This window comes from Octodon degus, unplaced genomic scaffold, assembly GCF_000260255.1.
Source record: "Octodon degus isolate 3935 unplaced genomic scaffold, OctDeg1.0 scaffold00177, whole genome shotgun sequence".
NCBI lineage: Eukaryota > Metazoa > Chordata > Mammalia > Rodentia > Octodontidae > Octodon > Octodon degus.
This window is the reverse complement of record NW_004524753.1, coordinates 4,137,693-4,145,025: the sequence shown is the minus strand read 5'-3', so window position 1 is coordinate 4,145,025 and position 7,333 is coordinate 4,137,693. Positions and strand designations below refer to the sequence as shown.

The window sequence follows — 7,333 nt, the reverse complement described above, 5'->3', positions numbered from 1 at the left end:
CCTGTACAAGGTGCTATGTAATGTACTGAGCAAGGTGCTATGTAATGTACTGAGAGATGCCCCAACAAGCTGACCCGGATGCCATCATTCTAGAGACGCTCCTGAGAACAGGAACTTTGCAACCGTATCACTGAACCCTCCAGAGACTCAGGAAGCATCTGACTGCCTGTGGGATCCTATTAAAAAATTAAAATAAGGAAGCAAAATTTCAAGATCTGGTGGCCCTGTTTACATAGTGCATTGATTTTACGATTGCTTTCTTCTCCTGCTCTTTCTCATTGCCTCCTTTTTCTTCTTTAAATCAGATTCCTGATGGCTAATCTCTCCTCATTGAACTCTGAACACCAGGAGGTCAGGCATAGGGTTGGGAATGCCGCTGCTTTGTCTTGGTGTCATATTTTATGAGATGACATGGACAGTAAAGATATCTTCTAAGCTACAATGTTACCTACAAAGTGGCATGCTAGTACTTACTATATCTATATCTATATCTATATCTATATCTATATCTATATCTATATCTATATCTATACTATATCTATATCTATGCTTTACACACAACCCTGAAAAGCAAATCTAGAAATCATCTTTTTGCAGCCAAAGAAATTAAGGCCCTGAGAGGTTAAGAAACTTGGCCCTGGTCACACTTTCTCTTCCAGGCCATTAATTCACTGGATAATACTTACTGAGGTCCTAGTATCCCCCAGTACCAATTTAGGCACTAGAGACAAACACCAAGACAAAGCAACAGCATTCCCAATCCTATATCTGACCTCCTGGTGTTTAAAGTTTAGTGAGAAGAGATTAGCCATCAGGAATCCTATTTAAAGAAGAAAAAAGGAGGAGATGAGAAGGAGCAGAAGACAAAACCCATGTTAAAATTAATGCACTATATAAGCAGGGTCACCGGGTTTAACAAACATAAATGTGGAGTGTCCCTATGACTTTAAAGTTCAGATAAATTTCGCATAAAAAAACCCAACAAATAATGTTTTAATCTTAATATGCCTGCCATGGATGAATGGTGGTGTTCTTGCTGCCTCCACCAGTTCTTTTTGAAATTAACCCCCAGGGGCTGGTGAGATGGCTCAGTGGTCTAAAGCACCTACTTAGAACAAGCTTAGCAAAGCACAGGGACCACGGTTCAATCCCCCACCACAGGCCAGCCAGCCCCACCCCCTGGTGGGCTGAGCTGGCCACACACACACACACACACACACACACACACACACATAAATAAATAAATAAAAATTTTAAAAAAGAAAGAATATTTAAAAAGAAATTAACCCCCAAAATGATGGTCTTAAGAGATTGAGCCTTTGGGAAGTAAGTACCACATGACAGCACACCCTTGTAAATAGGATCAGCAAAGATGGCTCAGTAGAATAAGCGCTTCCCTGGCAAGTGCAAAGGCCTGAGTTCAATCCCTGGTTTTGCCTAAATAAATAAATAAATAAAAAGTTTCAGGCTTCCATCCGTGTGCAGACATCTGTGTAGAACAGGCCCGCACCAGACACAGCCCCTGCTGACACACTGATCCAACCTTCCAGAGCCCTGGGCAATGCATTTCTATTGTCCACAAATGACTTAGACTTAACTGTTGTGTTAGAGTAGCCCAAAGGCACTAAGACAACGTCTCAGGCAATACTTGGCGCATACTTACAAGGAGTGATCAAAACATATGCCACATGCTTGAATTTTTAAAAATTACTATGGTAAAGGACGTATTTCCATTCATCCTCTTCAAATAATTCTTGCCACTTTCTGAAGCACTTCTGTAGTCCTTTCTTATGTCACTCTGAGGTAGGATCAAAAATACAGCGAGGGGCCAGGGAGATGGCTCAGTGGAATAAGTGCTTCCCTGGCAAGCACAAGGGCCTGAGTTCAATCCCCAGTTCCAAAAAAAAAAAAAAAAAATACAGCGAGTGCTGCTGAGTGCCGTCCAATGGACAGGCAGGCTCATGAAATACCGTGGGGTGTGCTTATCCACATTATTCACCAGATCTGGCAGTGTGACTTCCGGTTCTTCACTAGTTATGAAGACCATGAAAGACAAACACTTTGAATTGATTCAGGACATCAAGGCAGCCACAACAGTGCAACTAAACATACAAAAGAGGACTTCCAGAACTACTTCAGAGTGGCAAGAACAGTGGGATGAATGTGTTTGAAGTGGAGTATTTTGAATGAGATCAATGGCAACGTGTCTCTCCCTGTAATTTTTTTTTTTTAATGTGTTTGGTACAGGGTTTCACTATGGAGCTCAAACTCATAGCGATCCTCCTGTTTCAGCCTCCCTAGCGCTGGTGTTACAGGTGTGCCCCACCATGCCCGATCTTGGTGGTTGGTTCAGCATGCACAGGGCTGGGCTGGCATGGCATGTGGCACCAGGGATTGAACCTGGATCCTTGTGCTTGCATAGGTAGGCATTTAGACGGCTGAGCTATCTCCATGACCCTGTAATAATTTTTTAAAATATAAATTCACTGTATTTTTTTGGTCACACTTCATGTACCAAAAGAATGTTTATCTGAATTCAAATTTAGCTGATTGTATTGTATTTTCTCTGAAAACATTGTATGAAAAAGCACTCTGTTCTACAAGAGGTAACCTAAACATTACAATGGAGGGTTGGAAACTTCTCCAGAAAGGAAAAATTGAACCAAGATATGAAGAATGTAGGGAGTTAATAGACTGGACGGAGACTAGGGCAGGTGGATGAAGGCTGACATTTGGGGGCTGCAGGTAGGGAAGTGGCTAACAGAGTATGCAAAATGAGGCCACGGCAGTGACCAAGGGCTTGCAAATCATGCTATGGCCTCAATCCTTACCCCTCTGGAGTAACTCACAACTAAAATGTTTCCTCTGTCTGTGTCTTTCTCTTCTTTGATAAAATCTACAGGACACTTTTCCTACCTTACCTTCCTACATTTATCAAAAAAGCTAGTTGTCTTTAAATTTATCTTCCAGCTAGAATATGATTCTTCCACTTAATATTTAATAGAAAACATAGCTTAGAAAGTTCACATGTTCTGGATCTTACAGTGCTGTCTAATTCAGGTACCACTGCCAGGGCGGCCCCTGAAGATAACATCCAACTTGCTTGGAAGAGTTTGGTAAAGGGCACCTTCTGGGACCAAACAAGGAACAAAGGTATAGGATGGGGCTGTGCACAAGACTGGCACATATAATACACATAATGGAGAGCCACTAGTTTATTCTGTTCTAGGATACTACTTCGTAGGATTCTCAAGTAGTAGTATATGACAAGGGAAAGCTCTTGTTCTGATTTGTCATAAATCTTTTTGTGCTCTTGCAAAGTCAGAGGTCCCAAGGTTGTCAGAAGGCTGAAGGCTATCATCCCTACCCGTCTAACCAACCACATTACATACTGTTTACTGGGAAGAAATAGAGCAAGTCTGTTGTGCTTTAGCCAACAGAAAACATTTACAATATTGTGCAAAATTGACCTATTGGGTTTCACAGTATGCTGAAATCATTATTTTCAGGGTTGGCCTTTTAAAAATGTTTTAATTCATAACGTCTAAAAGCACAGGAAAATTTCAAGCTTCAAAAACTGGTTTAATTAGAATTTATATTATTCACAATATAAATGACACAATATAAAATCTAACAGGTCATTTACAAAAACAAAGCCTGCAGCTCCATAGAAAATTTCAATATGAGTTAATGAAAACTACCTCTTGCACATATAAGCGTAGTTCGGGTTTAAAATATAACTCATTATATATTTTTCTCTTTTCAGAAGTCAAAGAATACTAGAACGGGAAATGACCAAGCCATCCAATCCACCCCATTCCAAACTTGTCACAACAGTGGAAGCCATGTGACACAATAACTGCTGACCAGCCTGGCATCCAAGACTGCTTGCGATCAAATTAAATGGTGTCTGTGTATCCTATAAAGACGCACTTTTAGAAAGAGTTAAGTAGTAACTCCACCCCACTGTCATACTTAGCTGTCTCAAGCAAAGAAGCTCCTAATTCAGTCTACTTCAACATTTCACACTAGTTGCTCAACTGGGAAGAGATTAAAGAGAGCAAAACACAAAGAAAAGCATCTAGCAGTGTGTACAGAAGGACATGTAGCTCAGGAGCTGCCTTTCATAGGCTTACAAACAGACCTCAATGTTGACTTCCGGCCCTGTGCCTAATGACACGTGTGGTTTGAACCCCAGTCTGACAGAAGCCTCAGCAAGACAGAACCAAGAAGACCTCTGGGGCACTGCAGCTCCCGGGTAGAGCCGCTCAGACTGAAAATGGCGTTTTGGCTTTCACGACCACAGAAATTTACCTTGAGGAATGGGAAGAGGAATAGCAGCAGGAAGAGCTAGTTAAGAGGATCCTTGACAAGTCAGGTTTTTAAATGCATAAAACATATCATCTTGTTTGAGAATAAGCTAATATTTCCAATTATAAGAAATGGATTTTTTGGTACTTGCTATCACAAGATAGCACATGAAGCCCTTTCCCTCGTCTGCTTGAGGCTGGGAATTACATCCCATTCTCTTCCACAGTTAAAGACTATGATAGGGATAATAAGCAGAATTTTTACTTAAAAGCTCTTAGGCTAGTCTGTTGCTCAGACCAGAGAAGCTTTTTTCATTGTCAATGAGTCATGAAAAATAAATTTGATTTCTCCACTACATCACCAAAAACACTCAGATGTGATCCAGAGCTTTTTTTTTTTTTTTTTTTTTTCCTCCAGACATCAGCTAATGACATTTAACGTTATATTAGTGTCAGGAAAAGTCTGCCGTCTGCATTTGTTGACACTGACCATTAAAGGGGAAGCCATACTTTTTAAAGGTGAAATTGTTTTCTTGTGCCTTAAAGGGATCTGTTTCATGATATTTTCCATTCATGCAGACTGTCCTCTGCACAATTCTGAGGCAAACAAGGGCTGGAAAGGGATTTTTTTTTTCCAAGTGTTTCAGTGGTGGAGGATGGACAGGAGGGGGAATTTGCTCAGGGCGGCATAACAACGTATCTGAGGACCTGGGACACACGATCTTCATCTCCTGGTTCCTTGCTAGCTGCCTTTCTCCCGCCCTCCATCGCTACCTCACCCCTTGGCACTCCTCTGCTGCAGACTACAGATCGGGGCTCACTCAGTGAAACCAATAGAAAAGCCTTTGTCGTTGATTTTCCAGAAAGTAGCTTTAAAAAGAAGCATGCAAGATGGATCGGGTTCATTGTTCCATCAGCGAATGCCGATTGGTAACGGTTTAACAGGCGTCTATGTTATAAAAGACGCTGCGGCTCTCTTTTCTAAGTCACTCTCAAGCGATTTAGAGGCCTCCAGTCCAAAATCCTGGAGAATAGTGAAGAAATGGGCTGTCGCTACAGAATCTGACCAACCTCAGCGCTGGAGCGTTCACATGAAAACTTGCCAGGAGCACGACGTCTCTTGGAAGTTGCTATTGAAAAACGCGTGGATTCCGGAGAGATCAACGCGCCTTTCTCCTCCTGGATTGAGAAGAATTAAACTGAAACTACTTTTTCGCGCTGCCAATCAATTATGTAGGAAGGGGGCGAGTCCAAAGAGAAAAGATCAGCGGGGCATCCCTGTCCTGGAGCCCCGTAAGACGCCGGTCTGTAGTGTCCCCCGGGGAGCGCCCGCTCCCTGCGGCGCCCTCCCGGCACTGCGGCACTGCGGAGTCGCCAGCTCGCCCGCCTGCAGCAGCCTGGGCCCGCGGGGCTTTCCTGGCCGCCGTCGCAGCCCGCCCTTCCTTGCGCCCGCCGCCCCGGGTCCCCGCCGTCGGCCGGGCCATCCATCACCCGAGTGCCTCTGACGCACGCGCCCCCGCGCCCAGACGGAGCCCCGCGTTAGCCCTCCCCACTCCCGCCCCTGGCGGGGCTGCGTTTGCATCAATCGCGCGTGTAGCGGGTGACGCGAGCGCCCCCCGCCCAGCCGTCCAGGCTGCACCTTCAGTTCGGGTGACTCAGCTCCTCCTCCTCCGCCGCCCCCGCGCGCGGCACCCCGGTCCCCGCATGCCCACGCAAACGCTCCGGATTGCGCGTCCGCGGCGGGGTGCAGGCTGCTCCGGGCCGGGTAAATCCCCTTATTCCGCGGCTCCCCAGAGTCCAGCCAGAGTCGTCCCCACGACGCACAGGAGGAAAGTGTACCCGCGACCCGAGCCCTGGACAGCGTGGGGAAGACCGCGCGGAGCAAGGCTAGCTTTCTGCCTCCACGACCCGCCGCGGTTCCCCAGTAGTTTATCTTCCAGGGTGGAGGTCCGTGTTCCCCGCTGATCCACACACGCCTCGGTTTCCTTCGCCCCCGCGCTCGGCAGGGGTCCAGCCGGCGCTGGCGGAGGGCGGGCGAGGTGCGGCGAAGCGCAGACTCCTGGAAAGAGCGCGGCCCCGGGGATTCCCGTCTCTCCCGTCTCTGAGACCCGTGCTTTGGGGATTTACATGCAAGAGTTTTTAAATTCACGTGTTTCTTTGCGAGTCCCGCAGCACCCGATGCGGCTGCTCTCCCCTCCAGCCATCCGCACGTCTGCAGAGGGGTCCCCGCCGTAAAGTTGAGCCTACGGCTGCGGCCCGCGTTCAGGTCCCGCGCCCCACCCGAGGTCTGCGCTGCTGATGTGGAATCCGCGTTCCCTTGCTCGGTGAACCCCCAGCCCCAGTAAAGAAATGGGGAAGCCCTGCAGATGCAGCCCCCGCGTGTCCCAGGAATCCTAGCTGGTGCGCCCTCGTTTTCGTGCCTGCCCTCAGGGAACCGGGGGCTCTTCCAACTGCTTTACCCCCGATTTTCTGGCTTCCACCCTCTGGCAGCCCCAAGCACCTGCAGCTGCTTTCCCCGGGCCAAGCCAGGCGAAGTTGCTCTTCTGCCAGGCTGCAAAAGTTCCCCAGCTGCAGCGCCCAGTCTTTGCGTCCGGAAGGCAAATCTAGCGGAGCGCAGAGCCTCGCCGCCGCCGCCGCCCCCCTCACTCAACCCAGCCGGGGACCCCTAACTCACCGCTCCAGCTGCTGGGGACTCCTCGCCCCCAGAGGTGTCAGCCGCTGGGCGCCGTTCCGACTCCCTTCTCCCGGCCGCTTCCGTCTGCCACTCTCTCCTGCGGCGCACGCAGTGGTGACTCCTCCGAGCGTGTCAGCGGCAAGAGGAGGGGCGGGAAAGTGGCTCCGGGCTCGCTCGCTGCGGGCCTCCGCCTCCGCCGGCGCCGCCTGCCTCCTCCCCCTGTGCTGCAGTGCCGGGCGCGGCGTGGCGAGAGTACAAGCGCTGCGCTAGAGGGAGTCACTGCGTGCGGGGGTGGAGGGCGCCCAGGCCCGGCTGCTGGCAAGGAAAGGGGGATGGCAGGGCCACCTCC

General features: G+C 48.4%; 1 protein-coding gene across 1 annotated transcript in view; it reads right to left on the bottom strand.

Moving 5' to 3' along the window:
* The window catches only part of Sv2c (synaptic vesicle glycoprotein 2C), a 230,291-nt gene extending 223,234 nt beyond the window's left edge, over positions 1-7,057 (bottom strand). The window contains exon 1 of the mRNA XM_023703655.1: positions 6,985-7,057. The gene's annotated coding sequence lies outside the window, so the exon portion shown is untranslated. The remainder of the gene's footprint in view (positions 1-6,984) is intronic.
* Positions 7,058-7,333: the final 276 nt, after the last annotated feature.